The sequence below is a fragment of the Protopterus annectens genome, chromosome 4.part0 (assembly GCF_019279795.1).
Source record: "Protopterus annectens isolate FY-2018-M chromosome 4.part0, PAN1.0, whole genome shotgun sequence".
Taxonomy (NCBI): domain Eukaryota; kingdom Metazoa; phylum Chordata; order Ceratodontiformes; family Protopteridae; genus Protopterus; species Protopterus annectens.
This window is the reverse complement of record NC_056733.1, coordinates 717,103,438-717,121,750: the sequence shown is the minus strand read 5'-3', so window position 1 is coordinate 717,121,750 and position 18,313 is coordinate 717,103,438.

Below are 18,313 nucleotides of genomic sequence, written 5' to 3'. Positions count from 1 at the left end.
GATGGCTGTTACACTTGTAGCAAGCATCTTGCTGTAGTTAAAAAGGCTTTTTTTTCCTTTGTTCTTCAACTTTGAGTTGAGGTTTGCTAACTTAGGGAACTGCCTAGGACACCTGATGTGATAGCTACAGTAAAAAAACTAAAGATTGTAATCACTGACATTGTTAAAACTTTATTTTGCAGCATTCTCTTCAAAACAATGAAAAAAAGTATATGTATGCAACTTAAATTTTTGAAGTGTTCTTTATTTTCATAGCTTCTGTGCTCTATCATCATTTTCTTAAATTCTTATAGACATTGTGATAATGTTTCTAAAGCCTGATTCAGAAAAAAAAAGATTTTATTTATTTATTTAACATTTGTTGACTGGGATAGTCTGATTAGGACAGAGCCTATTTTCAGCGGAGTCCTGGGGAGAAATGCTCCTGATGCATGTCTTTGGAATTCTCTATTTTTTGGAATTCTCCAAAAAAATAAAAGACTCAGCAGTTGCCTGTTTTAATCTGTTGTTCCTCTGGACAAATCTGAATTCATTAAAGCAGAGCCTGAACTCTTAGACAACTGTCCTATAGGTTCAGATTAGTATTGTTTTCTGCACCAGCTTTAGTATCTCCACAAATTAATCAAATTTGTGTACACAAACAGAGAAACCACTAAGAGATAATATGCTTCTTAAGTTTAATTTCTGATAGTTTGGTACTTTGGCATCCATAACTTCCAAAGAAGTTAATATTATTCATATGCCAATGTGAATATAAATAAGAAATATAATAGACATGACTGGGTAAACAATAGATGCAAAGAAGTCTTAAAGAAAGATATCAACTCTCCCATAATACATATATTCATATATTTATATCTCCATAAAAGATATAATACATCATCCAATAAACTGATACTCACTTCTGGTTGTACATAAATCTACTCATTTTTAAAAGTAAATAGAGGCTGATCAGAGGTTGGAAGCATTCAAACATACCTGCTAAACATAGCTGCAGTAACAACAATTCAGCATAAAATACATTTTGCCATTAAATCATCATTTATTCCATTTGGAATGAAAATTCCATGTAATGTATGGGGGCACCACAATTATACTCTGAATCTGGGGAAAAATACCTTTTAGGTACATTTTTGATATAGGAAAGGAATGGTTTACAGAGTTGTGTTAAGTAACTTTCAGCACCATTAAGTTTCAGGGTCATGCAGCTGGTAAAGAATGACATCTGTAACAGTTTTACTGCTTTGTAAACTGTGCAGTCAAAAATGTGCCAAAGTGAAGTATCTAATAGCTTTTAATTCCATTTGTTCATCAGAGGAATACTTCACTTTTGCCTTTTCACTGTCTGGCAGCCCTTAGTGCTCCTTTAAAGCCACAAAGTACTTTATGTTCCTACACTTTTTTTCAGTAACTAGTAGTTCATGGAGAAAATAAAGCACCATGCACTACATAGATTTATGATATGATCTCATCAGTCATAGCTAAGAAATGATAGGTTCTCCACATGGATGTCAAGACTCACCTCGTGAGCTTCGCTTCACTCTTGAGATGAACTGCTTGACATCCATGTCTCAAACATGTAATACATCTGGTTATTATTGACATCTGATCAAAATATTTTATGTCTTAGGATATACTGTGCTTTTCTGTTGTAATAATTTCTTAACCTAGTTTGCAGGTATGCTTTTAGGTGCCTGTAATAGACCTCTGAAAGTTAATTCCGCAAATCACTTTCTGTTTGTGTGCAAAAAAACTGATAAGAATATTTTTACCAGGAAAAAGGGTATTAGATCCCAATGGGCTATGGGCATGCAGCTGTTGAATGCAACATTTCATGTAAAACATCCATCCAGCTACATGTTTATGAACAAACTAGAAGGCCTCACTGTAAGCTGTAACGTGAAAGCCTGGACTAAACTTTGGCTTGACTATGATATGCAGGGTTACAGTAAATGGAGTCCATATAGATGAATGGATGTTGACCATTTGTGTACCACTCAGAACTGAGACTGGTCCTTTTTCCACTGACTTTGTAAGTAATTGACCAAGAAGATGGAAGACATGAAAGGGGAAGTTTGCCTTTCTGCTTTTGATACAAAGATAGACAATCAGTGTGAGAAAATGATGCAAATGGGTTTGGGTAGGACTGGAACAAAGGTGTGCAAAATGACAGCATTAACAGTCATTGCAGAAGAAATGCTAAATATTATACCAGAGGAATTTAAATACTTGCAAAGATGTACACAGGTAGTGTGAAACAACAGCAAGAGATGAGGAAACACACATGGGATAATTGTATATTATTATTTAAAAAGTTAACAATCAATGCAAGAGTGCAGCAAGGGTAGCTGTCTGAATGCTAAGATTGCCAGATAGATAGAATGATTGACTGATTTGCTTATTTACATGTTAATTTATTTATGCATTAATTGTGGATCACATTAGCCATATCAGGCATAACCTATTTTCATATGGGTACTGGAGAGAAAAGGTCTGACATAAAAATACATTACAGAAAAAAAAATATCTTTGCCCTGACATCAGAATTAAATACAAAGGTGACATATACAGTAAAGACAAAAGTAGTGCTTTGAGGCATGAAGGTCATATTCATTTCAAATAGCAGTTGTGTTCTCCAATGATAATATCAGCACTATATATGGTCAGCCTGTTCTCCAGTGATAATATCAGCAGTATATAGGGTCAACCTGTTCTCCAGTGATAATATCAGCAGTATAAAGGGTCAACCTGTTATCCAGTGACAATATCAGAACTACATATGGTCAACATGTTGTCCAGTGATAATATCAGCAGTATATATGCTCAACATGTTCCCAAGTGATATGATCAGCAGTATATATGGTCAACCTGTTCTCCAGTGATAATAGCAGTAGTATATATGGTCAACCTGTTCTCCAGTGATAATAACAGCAGTATATAGGGTCAACCTGTTCTCAAGTGATAATATCAGCAGTATATAAGGTCAACTTGTTTTCCAGTGATAAAAACAGCAGTATATAGGGTCAACCTGTTCTCCAGTGATAACATCAGCAGTATATAGGGTCAACCTGTTCTCCAGTGATAAAATCAATAATATATATAGTCAACCTGTTCTCCACTGATAATATCAGCAGTATACAGGATCAAGTTCTCCCGTTATAATATCAGCAGTACATCAGGTCAACCTGTTCTCCAGTGATAACTTCAACAGTATATATTTAACCTGTTCTCCAGTGATAAGATCAGCAGTAAACAGGGTCAAACTGTTCTCCAGTGAGAATATCAAAAGTATATAGGGCCTACCTGTTCTTCAGTGATAATATCAGCAATACATATGGTCAGCCCATTCTCCAGTGATAATATTAGCAGAATATAGGGTCAACCTGTTCTCCAGTAATAATGTCAGCAGTATATATGGTCAACCTCTTCTCCAATAATAATATCAGAAGTATATAAGGTCAACCTGTTATCCAGTGAGAAAATCAGCAGTATACAGGGTCAACCTGTTCTCCAGTGATAATATCAGCAGTATATATGGTCATCCTCTTCTCCAGTGATAATATCAGCAGTATACAAGGTCAGCCTGTTCTCCAATGATAACAGCAGCAGTGTATATGGTAAACTTGTTCTCCAGTGGCAATATTAGCAGTATATATGGCCAACATGTTTTCCAGGAATAATATCAGCAGTATATAGTGCCAACCTGTTCTCCAGTGATAATATCAACAGTATATATGGACAACCTGTTCTCCAGTGATAATATCAGCATTATATATGTTCAACCTGTTCTCCAATGATAATATCAGTAGTAAACAGGGTCAACCTGTTCTCCAGTGACAATATCAGCAGTATATAGGGCCTACCTGTTCTTCCATGATGATATCAGCAATATATATGGTCAACCCATTCTCCAGTGATAATATCAGCAGTATATAGGGTAAACCTGTTCTCCAGTGATAATATCAGCAGTGTACATTGTCAACCTGTTCTCCAGTGATAATATCAGCAGTATATAGGGTCAACCTGTTCACCAGGGATAATATCAGAATATATGGTCAACCTGTTTTCCAGTGATAATATCAGCAGTATATATGGTCAACCTGTTCTCCAATGATAGTATATCAGGTGAACCTGTTCTCCAGTAATAACATCAGCAGTAATCATGGTCAACCTTTTCTCCAGTGATAATATTAGCAGTATATATGGTCAACCAGTTCTCCAGTGATAATATCTGCAGTATATAGGGTCAACCAGTTCTCCAGTTATAATATCAGCAGTATATAGGGTCATCCTGTTCTCCAGTGATAATATCAGCAGTATATATGTTCAGCCTGTTCTCCAGTGATAACATCAGCAGTATATATGGTAAACCTATTCTCCAGTGATAATGTCAGCAGTATATAGGGTCAACCTTGTCTACAGAGCAAATATCAGCAGTATATATGGTCAGGCTGTTCTTCATTGATAATACCAGAAGTATATAGGGTCAACCTGTTCTCCAGTGATAATATCAGCAGTATACATTGTCAACCTGTTCTCCAGTGATAATATCAGCAGTATATAGGGTGAACCTGTTCCCCAGGGATAATATCAGAATATATGGTCAACCTGCTCTCCAGTGATAATATTAGCAGTATATATGGTCAACCTGTTCTCCAGTGATAATACCAGCAGTATATAGGGTCAACCTGTTCTCCAGTGATAATATCAATAGTATATAGGGTCAACCTTGTCTACAGAGCAAATATCAGCAGTATATATGGTCAACCTGTTCTTCAGTGAGAATACCAGCGGTATATAGGGTCATCCTGTTCCCCAATGATAATATTAGCAGTATATAGGTTCAACCTGTTCTCTAGTGATAATATCAGCAGTATATATGGTCAACTAGTTCTATAGTGATAATATTAGCAGTATATATGGTCAACCTGTTCCCTAATGATAATATCAGCAGTGTATATGGTCAACCTGTTCTCCGTGATAGTATCAACAGTATATATGGTCAACCTGTTCTCCAGTGATAATGTCAGCAGTGTATACAGTCAACCTGTTTTGCAGTGATAATCAAAGCAGTGTATTTGGTCAGCCTGTTCTCCAGTGATAATATCAGCAGTATATATGGTCAACCTGTTCTCCAGTGATAATATCAGCAGTATATATGGTCAACCTATTCTCCAGTGATAATATCAGAAGTATATATAGTCAACCTGTTCTCCAGTGATAGTATCAGCAGTATATATGGTCAACCTGTTCTCCAATGATAGTATATCAGGTGAACCTGTTCTCCAGTAATAACATCAGCAGTATACATGGTCAACCCTTTCTCCAGTGATAATATTAGCAGTATATAGGGCCAACCTGTTCTCCAGTAATAATATCAGCAGTATATAGGGCCAACTTGTTCTCCAGTGATAATGTCAACAGTATATATGGTCAACCCATTCTCCAGTGATAATATCAGCAGTATATATGGTCACCCTGTTCTGCATTGATAATATCAGCAGTATATATGGTCAACCTGTTCTCCAGTGATAATATGAGCAGTATACATGGTCAATCTGTTCTACACTGATAATATCAGCAGTATATAGAGTCAACTTGTTCTCCAGTGATAATATCAGCAGTATAGGGTCAAGCTGTCCTCCAGTGATAATATCAGCAGTACATCAGATCAACCTGTTTTCCAGTGACAATATCAGCAGTATATATGGTCAAACTGCTCTCCAGTGATAATAGCAGCATTATATGTGGTCAACCTGATCTCCAGTGATAATATCAGCAGTATATATGGTCAACTTGTTCTCCACTGATAATGTCAGAAGTATAAATGGTCAATCCATTCTCCAGTGATAACATCAGCAGTATATAGGGTCAACCTGTTAACCAGTTATAATATTAGCAGTATGTTGGGGCATCCCATTCTACAGTGATAATATCATCATTTTATAGGGTGAACCTGTTCTCCAGTGATAATATCAGCAGTATATATGGTCAACCTGTTCTACAGTGATAATATCAGCAGTATATTTGGTCAGCCTGTTCTCCAGTGACAATGTCAGAAGTATATATTGTCAACCCATTCTCCATTGATAATATCAGCAGTATATAGGTTCAACCTGTTCTCCACTGATAATTTCAGCAGTATATAGGGTTGACCTATTCTCCAGTGGTAATATCAGCAGTATATAGGGTAAACCTGTTCTCCAGTGCTAATATCAGCAATATATAGGTTCAACCTGTTATCCAGTGATAATATTAGCAGAATATCAGGACATCCTCTTCACCAGTGATAATATCAGCAGTATATAGGGTGAACCTGTTCTCCAGTGATAATATCAGCAGTATATATGGTCAACCTGTTCTACAGTGATAATATCAGCAGTATATATGGTCAACCTATTCTCTAATGATAATATCAGCAGTGTATATGGTCAACCTGTTCTCCAGTGATAATGTCAGCAGTGTATATGGTCAACCTGTTTTGCAGTGATAATCAAAGCAGTGTATATGGTCAGCCTGTTCTCCAGTGATAATATCAGCAGTATATATGGTCAACCTGTTCTCCAGTGATAATATCAGCAGTATATATAGTCAACCTGTTCTCCAGTGATAATATCAGATGTATATATTGTCAACCTGTTCTCCAGTGATAATATCAGCAGTATATATGGTCAACCTGTTCTCCAGTGATAATATCAGCAGTATAAGGGGTCAACCTGTTCTCCAGTGATAATATCAGAAGATAGGGTCAACCTGTTCTCCAGATATACAATCAACAGTATATAGGGTCAACCTGTTCTCCAGTGATAATATCAGAAGATAATAGGATCAGCCAGTTCTACAGTGATAATATCAGCAGTACATTGGGTCAATGTGTTCTCCAGTGACAATATCAGCAGTATGTATTTTCAAGCTGTTCTCCAGTGATAACATCCACTGTATATATGGTCAACCTGTTCTCCAGTGATAATATCAGCAGTATATAGGGTTAACCGGTTCTCCCGTGCTAATATCAGCAGTATATAGGGTCAACATGTTCTCGAGTGGTAATAGCAGGTGTATAATGGGTCAACCTGTTCTACAGTGCTAATATCAGCAGTATATATGGTCAACCAGTTCTCCAGCGGTAATATCAGCAGTATACAGGGTCAACCTGTTCTCCACTGATAACATCAGCAGTATATATGGTCATCTTTTTCTCCAGTGATAATGTCAGAATTATATAAGGTCAACGCATTCTCCATAGATAATATCAGCAGTATATAGGGTCATCCTGTTTTCCAATGATAATATTAGCAGTATATATGGTCAACCTGTTCTCCACTGATTATATCAGCAGTATATAGGGTCAACCTGTTCTCCAGTGATAATATCAGGAGTATATCGGGTCAACCTGTTCTCCATTGATAATATCAGTAGTATATATGGTAAACCTGTTCCCCAGTGATAATATCAGCAGTATATAGGGTCAACCTGTTCTCCAGTGATAATATCAGCAGTATGTATGGTCTACCTGTTCTCCAGTGATAATATCAGCAGTAAATAGGGTCACCCTGTTCTCCACTGATAATATCAACAGTATATAGGGTCAACCTGTTCTTTCGTGATAATGTCAGCAGGATATATGGTCAACCTGTTCTTTAGTGATAATATCAACATTGTATATGGTCATCCTTTTCTCCGTGATAGTATCAGCAGTATATATGGTTAACCTGTTTTCCAGTGATAATACCAGCAGTATATAGGGTCAACCTGTTCTCGAGTGATAATATCAATAGTATATATGGTCAACCTGTTCTCCAGTGATAATTTCAGTAGTATACATTGTCAACCTGTTCTTAAGTTATAATATCAGCAGTATATAGGGTCATCCTATTCTCCAGTGATAATATCAGCAATATATATGGTCAACCTGTTCTCCACTGATAATATCAGCAGTATCTAGAGTCAACCTGTTCTCCAGCGATAATATCAGCAGTATACAGGGTCAAGCTGTCCTCCAGTGATAATATCAGCAGGACATCAGATCAAACTGTTCTCCAGTGATAATATCAGCAGTACATCAGTTCATCCTGTTCTCCAGTGATAATTTCATCAGTATATATGGTCAACCTGTTCTCCAGTGATAATATCAGCAGTAAACAGGGTCAACCTGTTCTCCAGTGATAATATCAGCAGTATATAGGGCCTACCTGTTCTTCAGTGATAAAATCAGCAATAAATATGGTCAGCCTATTCTCCAGTGATAATGTTAGCAGTATATAGGGTCAAACTGTTCTCCAGTAATAATATCAGCAGTATATGCGGTCAACCTCTTCTCCAGTGTTAATATCAGCAGTATAGAAGGTCAACCTGTTATCCAGTGATAAAATCAGCAGTGTATAGGGTCAACCTGTTATCCAGTGACAACATCAGCAGGATATAGGGTCAACCTGATCTCCAGTGATAATATCAGCAGTATTTATGGTCAACCTGTTTTTCATTGATAATATCAACAGTATATAAGGTCAACCTGTTTTCCAGTGATAATATCAGCAGTATATATGGTTGACCTGTGCTTCAGTGATAATATCAGTAGTAAACAGGGTCAACCTGTTCTCCAGTGATAATATCAGCAGTATATAGGGCCTACCTGTTCTTCAGTGATAATATCAGCAATATATATGATCAACCCTTTCTCCAGTGATAATATCAGCAGTATATAGAGTCAACCTTTTCTCCAGTGATAATATCAGCTGTATATATGGTCAACTTGTTCTCCAGTATAATGTCAGAAGTATAAAAGGTCAACCCATTCTCCAGTGATAATATCAGCAGTATATAGGGTAAACCTGTTCTCCACTGATTATATCAGCAGTGTATAGGGTCAACCTGTTCTCTGGTGATAATACCAGCAGTATATATGGTCAACCTGTTCTCCAGTGATAATATCACCAGTAAATAGGGTCAACCTGTTCTCCAGTAATAATATCAACATTCTATAGGGTAAACCTTTTCTCCAGTAATAATAACAACAATATATATGGTCAACCTGTTCTTTAGTGATAATATCAGCAGTGTATATGGTCATCCTTTTCTCCATGATAGTATCAACAGCATATATGGTCAACCTGTTCTCCACTGATAATATCAGCAGTGTATATGATCAACCGGTTTTTCAGTAATAATATCAGCAGTATATATGCCAACCTATTCTCCAGTGATAATATCAGAAGTATATATAGTCAATATGTTTTCCAGAGATAGTCTCAGCAGTATATATGGTCAAGCTGTACTCTAATGATAGTATATAAGGTGAACCTGTTCCCCAGTGATAACATCAGCAGTATACATGGTCAACCCTTTCTCCAGTGATAATATTAGCAGTACATAGGGCCAACCTGTCCTCCAGTAATAATATCAGCAGTACATAGGGCCAACTTTTTCTCCAGTGATAATGTCAAAAGTATATATGGTCAACCTTTTCTCAAGTGATAATATCAGCAGTATATATGGTCAACCTGTTCTCCAGTTATAATGTCAGCCATATACATTGTCAACCTGTTCTCCAGTGATATTATCAGCAGTGTATAGAGCTTACATGTTCTCCAGTGCTAATATCAGCAGTATATATGGTCAATCCTTTCTCCAGTGATAATATCAGCAGTATATAGGGTCAACCTGTTCTCCAGAGATAAAATCAATAATATATATAGTCAAAATGTTCTCCACTGATAATATCAGCAGTATACAGGATCAAGTTCTCCAGTTATAATATCAGCAGTACATCAGGTCAACCTGTTCTCCAGTGATAATTTCAACAGTATATATTTAACCTGTTCTCCGGTGATAAGATCAGCAGTAAACAGGGTCAAACTGTTCTCCAGTGAGAATATCAAAAGTATATAGGGCCTACCTGTTCTTCAGTGATAATATCAGCAATATATATGGTCAGCCCATTCTCCAGTGATAATATTAGCAGAATATAGGGTCAACCTGTTCTCCAGTAATAATATCAGCAGTATATAGGGTCAACCTGTTCTCCAGTGATAATATCAGCAGTATATTGTGTCAACCTGTTAACAAGTGATAAAATCAGCAGTATATGGGGTTATCCTGTTCTCCAGTGATAATATCAGCAGTATATAGGGTCAACCTGTTCTCCAGTGATAATATCAGCAGTATATATGGTCAACCTGTTCTCCAGTGATAATATCAGCAGTATATATGGTCAACCTCTTCTCCAGTGATAATATCAGCAGTATACAAGGTCAGCCTGTTCTCCAATGATAACAGCAGAGTATATGGCCAACTTGTTCTCCAGTGATAATATCAGCATTATATATGGCCAACATGTTTTCAAGTAAAAATATCAGCAGTATATAGGGCCAACCTGTTCTCCAGTGATAATATCAACAGTATATATGGTCAACCTGTTCTCCAGTGATAATATCAGCAGTATATATGGTCAACCTGTTCTCCAATGATAATATCAGCAGTATATATGGTCAACCTGTTCTCCAGTGATAATATCAGCAGTATATAGGGCCTACCTGTTCTTCAGTGATAATATCAGCAATATATATGGTCAACCCATTCTCCAGTGATAATATCAGCAGTATATAGGGTCAACCTGTTCTCCAGTGATAATATCAGCAGTATATGTGGTCAACCTGTTCTCCACTGATAATATCAGCAGTATATAGAGTCAACTTGTTCTCCAGTGATAATATCAGCAGTATATAGGGTCAAGCTGTTCTCCAGTGATAATATCAGCAGTACATCAGGTCAACCTGTTCTCCAGTGATAATATCAGTATATATGGTCAACCTGTTCTCCAGTGATAATATCAGCAGTATATATGGTCAACCTGTTCTCCAGTGATAATATCAGCAGTATATATGGTCAACCTGTTCTCCAGTGATAATATCAGCAGTATATATGGTCAACCTGTTCTCCAGTGATAATATCAGCAGTATATAGGGTCAACCTGTTCTCCAGTGATAATATCAGCAGTATATATGGTCAACCTGTTCTCCAGTGATAATATCAGCAGTATATATGGTCAACCTGTTCTCCAGTGATAATATCAGCAGTATATATGGTCAACCTGCTCTCCAGTGATAATATTAGCAGTATATATGGTCAACCTGTTCTCCAGTGATAATATCAGCATAGACGGTCAACCTGTTCTCCAGTGATAATATCTACAGTATATATGGTCAACCTGTTCTCCAGTGATAATATCAGCAGTATATATGGTCAACCTGTTCTCCAGTGATAATATCAGCAGTATATATGGTCAACCTGTTCTCCAGTGATAATATCAGCAGTATATATTGTCAACCTGTTCTCCAGTGATAATATCAGCAGTATATAGGGTCAACCTGTTCTCCAGTGATAATATCAGCAGTATATATGGTCAACCTGTTCTCCAGTGATAATATCAGCAGTATATAGGGTCAACCTGTTCTCCAGTGATAATATCAGCAGTACATCAGGTCAACCTGTTCTCCAGTGATAATATCAGCAGTATATATGGTCAACCTGTTCTCCAGTGATAATATCAGCAGTATATATGGTCAACCTGTTCTCCAGTGATAATATCAGCAGTATATATGGTCAACCTGTTCTCCAGTGATAATATCAGCAGTATATATGGTCAACCTGTTCTCCAGTGATAATATCAGCAGTATATAGGGTCAACCTGTTCTCCAGTGATAATATCAGCAGTATATATGGTCAACCTGTTCTCCAGTGATAATATCAGCAGTATATATGGTCAACCTGTTCTCCAGTGATAATATCAGCAGTACATCAGGTCAACCTGTTCTCCAGTGATAATATCAGCAGTATATATGGTCAACCTGTTCTCCAGTGATAATATCAGCAGTATATAGGGTCAACCTGTTCTCCAGTGATAATATCAGCAGTATATAGGGTCAACCTGTTCTCCAGTGATAATATCAGCAGTATATATGGTCAACCTGTTCTCCAGTGATAATATCAGCAGTATATATGGTCAACCTGTTCTCCAGTGATAATATCAGCAGTATATATGGTCAACCTGTTCTCCAGTGATAATATCAGCAGTACGTATGGTCAACCTGTTCTCCAGTGATAATATCAGCAGTATATAGGGTCAACCTGTTCTCCAGTGATAATATCAGCAGTATATATGGTCAACCTGTTCTCCAGTGATAATATCAGCAGTATATATGGTCAACCTGTTCTCCAGTGATAATATCAGCAGTATATATGGTCAACCTGTTCTCCAGTGATAATATCAGCAGTATATATGGTCAACCTGTTCTCCAGTGATAATATCAGCAGTATATAGGGTCAACCTGTTCTCCAGTGATAATATCAGAATATATGGTCAACCTGTTCTCCAGTGATAATATCAGCAGAATATATGGTCAACCTGTTCTCCAGTGATAATATCAGCAGTATATATGGTCAACCTGTTCTCCAGTGATAATATCAGCAGTATATAGGGTCAACCTGTTCTCCAGTGATAATATCAGCAGTATATATGGTCAACCTGTTCTCCAGTGATAATATCAGCAGTATATATGGTCAACCTGTTCTCCAGTGATAATATCAGCAGTATATATGGTCAACCTGTTCTCCAGTGATAATATCAGCAGTATATATGGTCAACCTGTTCTCCAGTGATAATATCAGCAGTATATAGGGTCAACCTGTTCTCCAGTGATAATATCAGCAGTATATATGGTCAACCTGTTCTCCAGTGATAATATCAGCAGTATATATGGTCAACCTGTTCTCCAGTGATAATATCAGCAGTATATATGGTCCACCTGTTCTCCAGTGATAATATCAGCAGTATATAGGGTCAACCTGTTCTCCAGTGATAATATCAGCAGTATATAGGGTCAACCTGTTCTCCAGTGATAATATCAGCAGTATATATGGTCAACCTGTTCTCCAGTGATAATATCAGCAGTATATATGGTCAACCTGTTCTATAGTGATAATATCAGCAGTATATATGGTCAACCTGTTCTCCAGTGATAATATCAGCAGTATATATGGTCAACCTGTTCTCCAGTGATAATATCAGCAGTACATCAGGTCAACCTGTTCTCCAGTGATAATATCAGCAGTATATATGGTCAACCTGTTCTCCAGTGATAATATCAGCAGTATATAGGGTCAACCTGTTCTCCAGTGATAATATCAGCAGTATATATGGTCAACCTGTTCTCCAGTGATAATATCAGCAGTATATAGGGTCAACCTGTTCTCCAGTGATAATATCAGCAGTATATATGGTCAACCTGTTCTCCAGTGATAATATCAGCAGTATATATGGTCAACCTGTTCTCCAGTGATAATATCAGCAGTATATAGGGTCAACCTGTTCTCCAGTGATAATATCAGCAGTATATAGGGTCAACCTGTTCTCCAGTGATAATATCAGCAGTATATATGGTCAACCTGTTCTCCAGTGATAATATCAGCAGTATATATGGTCAACCTGTTCTCCAGTGATAATATCAGCAGTATATATGGTCAACCTGTTCTCCAGTGATAATATCAGCAGTATATAGGGTCAACCTGTTCTCCAGTGATAATATCAGCAGTATATATGGTCAACCTGTTCTCCAGTGATAATATCAGCAGTATATATGGTCAACCTGTTCTCCAGTGATAATATCAGCAGTATATATGGTCAACCTGTTCTCCAGTGATAATATCAGCAGTATATATGGTCAACCTGTTCTCCAGTGATAATATCAGCAGTATATATGGTCAACCTGTTCTTCAGTGATAATATCAGCAGTATATATGGTCAACCTGTTCTCCAGTGATAATATCAGCAGTATATATGGTCAACCTGTTCTCCAGTGATAATATCAGCAGTATATAGGGTCAACCTGTTCTCCAGTGATAATATCAGCAGTATATATGGTCAACCTGTTCTCCAGTGACAATATCAGCATTATATATGGTCAAACTGTTCTCCAGTGATAATATCCAAAGTATATATGGTCAACATGTTCTCCAGTGATAATATCAGCAGTATATATGGTCAACTTGTTCTCCATTGATAATATCAGCAGTATATATGGTCAACTTGTTCTCCAGTGATAATATCAGCAGTATATATGGTCAACCTGTTCTCCAGTGATAATATCAGCAGTATATATGGTCAACTTGTTCAGCAGTGATAATGTCAGCAGTATATATGGTCAACCTGTTCTCCAGTGATAATATCAGCAGTATATAGGGTCAACCTGTTCTCCAGTGATAATATCAGCAGTATATATGGTCAACCTGTTCTCCAGTGATAATATCAGCAGTATATATGGTCAACCTGTTCTCCAGTGATAATATCAGCAGTATATATGGTCAACCTGTTCTCCAGTGATAATATCAGCAGTATATATGGTCAACCTGTTCTCCAGTGATAATATCAGCAGTATATAGGGTCAACCTGTTCTCCAGTGATAATATCAGCAGTATATAGGGTCAACCTGTTCTCCAGTGATAATATCAGCAGTATATATGGTCAACCTGTTCTCCACTGATAATATCAGCAGTATATATGGTCAACCTGTTCTCCAGTGATAATATCAGCAGTATACATGGTCAACCTGTTCCCCAGTGATAATATCAGCAGTATATATGGTCAACCTGTTCTCCAGTGATAATATCAGCAGTATATATGGTCAACCTGTTCTCCAGTGATAATATCAGCAGTATATAGGGTCAACCTGTTCTCCAGTGATAATATCAGCAGTATATAGGGTCAACCTGTTCTCCAGTGATAATATCAGCAGTATATGGTCAACCTGTTCTCCAGTGATAATATCAGCAGTATATATGGTCAACCTGTTCTCCAGTGATAATATCAGCAGTATATATGGTCAACCTGTTCTCCAGTGATAATATCAGCAGTATATAGGGTCAACCTGTTCTCCAGTGATAATATCAGCAGTATATAGGGTCAACCTGTTCTCCAGTGATAATATCAGCAGTATATATGGTCAACCTGTTCTCCAGTGATAATATCAGCAGTATATATGGTCAACCTGTTCTCCAGTGATAATATCAGCAGTATATAGGGTCAACCTGTTCTCCAGTGATAATATCAGCAGTATATATGGTCAACCTGTTCTCCAGTGATAATATCAGCAGTATATAGGGTCAACCTGTTCTCCAGTGATAATATCAGCAGTATATATGGTCAACCTGTTCTCCAGTGATAATATCAGCAGTATATATGGTCATCCTGTTCTCCAGTGATAATATCAGCAGTATATATGGTCATCCTGTTCTCCAGTGATAATATCAGCAGTATATATGGTCAACCTGTTCTCCAGTAATAATATCAGCAGTATATATGGTCAACCTGTTCTCCAGTGATAATATCAGCAGTATATATGGTCAACCTGTTGTCCAGTGATAATATCAGCAGTATATATAGTCAACACATTCTCCAGTGATAATATCAGCAGTATATATGGTCAACCTGTTCTCCAGTGATAATATCAGCAGTATATAGGGTCAACCTGTTCTCCAGTGATAATATCAGCAGTATATATGGTCAACCTGTTCTCCAGTGATAATATCAGCAGTATATATGGTCAACCTGTTCTTCAGTGATAATGTCAGCAGTATATATGGTCAACCTGTTCTCCAGTGATAATATCAGCAGTATATATTGTCAACCTGTTCTCCAGTGATAATATCAGCAGTATATATGGTCAACCTGTTCTCCAGTGATAATATCAGCAGTATATATGGTCAACCTGTTCTCCAGTGATAATATCAGCAGTATATATGGTCAACCTGTTCTCCAGTGATAATATCAGCAGTATATAGGGTCAACCTGTTCTCCAGTGATAATATCAGCAGTATATAGGGTCAACCTGTTCTCCAGTGATAATATCAGCAGTATATATGGTCAACCTGTTCTCCAGTGATAATATCAGCAGTATATAGGGTCAACCTGTTCTCCAGTGATAATATCAGCAGTATATATGGTCAACCTGTTCTCCAGTGATAATATCAGCAGTATATAGGGTCAACCTGTTCTCCAGTGATAATATCAGCAGTATATATGGTCAACCTGTTCTCCAGTGATAATATCAGCAGTATATAGGGTCAACCTGTTCTCCAGTGATAATATCAGCAGTATATATGGTCTACCTGTTCTCCAGTAATAATATCAGCAGTATATATGGTCAACCTGATCTCCAGTAATAATATCAGCAGTATATATGGTCAACCTGTTCTCCAGTGATAATATCAGCAGTATATATGGTCAACCTGTTCTCCAGTGATAATATCAGCAGTATATAGGGTCAACCTGTTCTCCAGTGATAATATCAGCAGTATATAGAGTCAACCTGTTCTCCAGTGATAATATCAGCAGTATATATGGTCCACCTGTTCTCCAGTAATAATATCAGCAGTATATATGGTCAACCTGTACTCCATTGATAATATCAGCAGTATATATTGCCAACCTGTTCTCCAGTGATAATACCAGCAGTATGTATGGTCAACCTGTTCTCCAGTAATAATATCAGCAGTATATATGGTCAACCTGTACTCCATTGATAATATCAACAGTATATATGGTTAACCTGTTCTCCAATGATAATATCAGCAGTATATATGGTCAACCTGTTCTCCAGTGATAATATCAGCAGTATATAGGGTCAACCTGTTCTCCAGTGATAATATCAGCAGTATATATGGTCAACCTGTTCTCCAGTGATAATATCAGCAGTATATAGGGTCAACCTGTTCTCCAGTGATAATATCAGCAGTATATATGGTCAACCTGTTCTCCAGTGATAATATCAGCAGTATATATGGTCAACCTGTTCTCCAGTGATAATATCAGCAGTATATAGGGTCAACCTGTTCTCCAGTGATAATATCAGCAGTATATAGGGTCAACCTGTTCTCCAGTGATAATATCAGCAGTATATATGGTCAACCTGTTCTCCAGTGATAATATCAGCAGTATATATGGTCAACCTGTTCTCCAGTGATAATATCAGCAGTATATATGGTCCACCTGTTCTCCAGTAATAATATCAGCAGTATATATGGTCAACCTGTACTCCATTGATAATATCAACAGTATATATGGTTAACCTGTTCTCCAATGATAATATCAGCAGTATATATTGTCAACCTGTTCTCCAGTGATAATATCAGCAGTATATATGGTCAACCTGTTCTCCAGTGATAATATCAGCAGTACATCAGGTCAACCTGTTCTCCAGTGATAATATCAGCAGTATATATGGTCAACCTGTTCTCCAGTGATAATATCAGCAGTATACATGGTCAACCTGTTCTCCAGTGATAATATCAGCAGTATATATGGTCAACCTGTTCTCCAGTGATAATATCAGCAGTATATATGGTCAACCTGTTCTCCAGTGATAATATCAGCAGTATATATGGTCAACCTGTTCTCCAATGATAATATCAGCAGGATATATGGTCAAACTTTTTTCCAGTGATAAAATCAGCAGTATATATGGTCATCCTATTATCCAGTGATAATATCAGAAGTATATATAGTCTACCTGTTCTCCAGTGATAGTATCAGCAGTATATATGGTCAACCTGTTCTCCAGTGATAATATCAGCAGTATATATGGTCAACCTGTTCTCCAGTGATAATATCAGCAGTATATATGGTCAACCTGTTCTCCAGTGATAATATCAGCAGTATATATAGTCAAACTGTTCTCCAGTGATAATATCAGCAGTATATATGGTCAACCTGTTCTCCAGTGATAATATCAGCAGTATATATGGTCAAACTGTTCTCCAGTGATAATATCAGCAGTATATAGGGTCAACCTGTTCTCCAGTGATAATATCAGCAGTATATAGGGTCAACCTGTTCTCCAGTGATAATATCAGCAGTATATATGGTCAACCTGTTCTCCAGTGATAATATCAACAGTATATATGGTCAACCTGTTCTCCAGTGATAATATCAGCAGTATATGCTCAACCTGTTCTCCAGTGATAATATCAGCAGTATATAGGGTCAACCTGTTCTCCAGTGATAATATCAGCAGTATATTGGGTCAACCTGTTCCCCAGTGATAATATCAGTAGTATATATGGTTAAACTGTTCTACAGTTAGAATATCAGCAGTATATATGATCTACCTGTTCTCCAGAGATAACATATGCAGTATACATTGTCAACCTGTTCTCCAGTTAGAATATCAGCAGTATATATGGTCAACCTGTTCTCCAGTGATAATATCAGCAGTATATATGGTCAACTTGTTCTCCAGTGATAATATCAGCAGTATATATC